The sequence below is a fragment of the Myotis davidii genome, unplaced genomic scaffold, assembly GCF_000327345.1.
Source record: "Myotis davidii unplaced genomic scaffold, ASM32734v1 scaffold566, whole genome shotgun sequence".
NCBI classification, from domain to species: Eukaryota; Metazoa; Chordata; class Mammalia; order Chiroptera; family Vespertilionidae; genus Myotis; species Myotis davidii.
In genome coordinates, this window is record NW_006296617.1 from 289,243 (window position 1) to 290,063 (window position 821).

General features: G+C 56.6%; 1 long non-coding RNA gene across 1 annotated transcript in view; it reads right to left on the reverse strand.

The window, feature by feature from the left end:
- The window catches only part of LOC107184408, a 1,682-nt gene extending 1,373 nt beyond the window's left edge, over positions 1-309 (reverse strand). The window contains exon 1 of the long non-coding RNA XR_001515240.1: positions 78-309. This is a non-coding gene — a long non-coding RNA (uncharacterized LOC107184408). The remainder of the gene's footprint in view (positions 1-77) is intronic.
- Positions 310-821: the final 512 nt, after the last annotated feature.

The window sequence follows — 821 nt, forward strand, 5'->3', positions numbered from 1 at the left end:
GGGAGCCAGAGAGAGGGGGGGACAGTGGAAAACACTGGGGTATCCCAGCGGTCCCTGCTCCCTTGACCCATGCTCACCTGAGCTGCGCCCACTTTCCTGTTCCAAGCTCAGGTCTCCCAGCTGCTGGCCCAGGTCCCAGATGAGTCCAGGCAAGGCCTCCTGAAGGCGTGGCAAGAGCAGGGTGGTCAGAAGGCACCCCCAAGGCCTCTGCCCGTCCCGGTCCCCTATTCCAGGAGTTCACAGGCAGAGTTTCACCTTGACCACAAGGCTCTGACTTCAAAAGGGTAAAAGCAGGACCGGAGTCCCAGGATCCCCTTCAAAGATCTCTGCCCCTTTATCCATGAGGAAGTCCTTCCGGCTAAACCCAGTCCTCGCTGCAGCCACCTCACTCCCTTCTAGGTCCCATCCCTCCCCGCTGCCTTCTTCCGTCTGTGCTCATGGCCTCTTGACCCCTATTAGAATGTCCCTCCTTGAGTCTTACTTCAGTTCTTCTTGCTTTAGAGGCACTTCATTGCTAAAAGTTGGGGTCCAGGACCTAGCAGATCCCCTAGCCATTGGTCCGCCTTCTCCCATCCTTGACCTTTTCTTCTCAGATGCTCTCCTCTCCTCCTACTGCCCCTTCGCCACCGATAGAAAGTTCTTTTGCAAGTTTCCTGAGTCCTTTCTGGTGCACACTGACCCCTTCCCTCTCAAGGATAAACTGGCGGGCGATGACTCATATGTTTTGCTCCTCACTTCGGAAAGAACCCCCATGCCTAGCGGCAAGGCCTTCCTGGCCTCAGTGGTTCCTTTAACCCCTGGGACCTGCTCTTGCTCCCTCC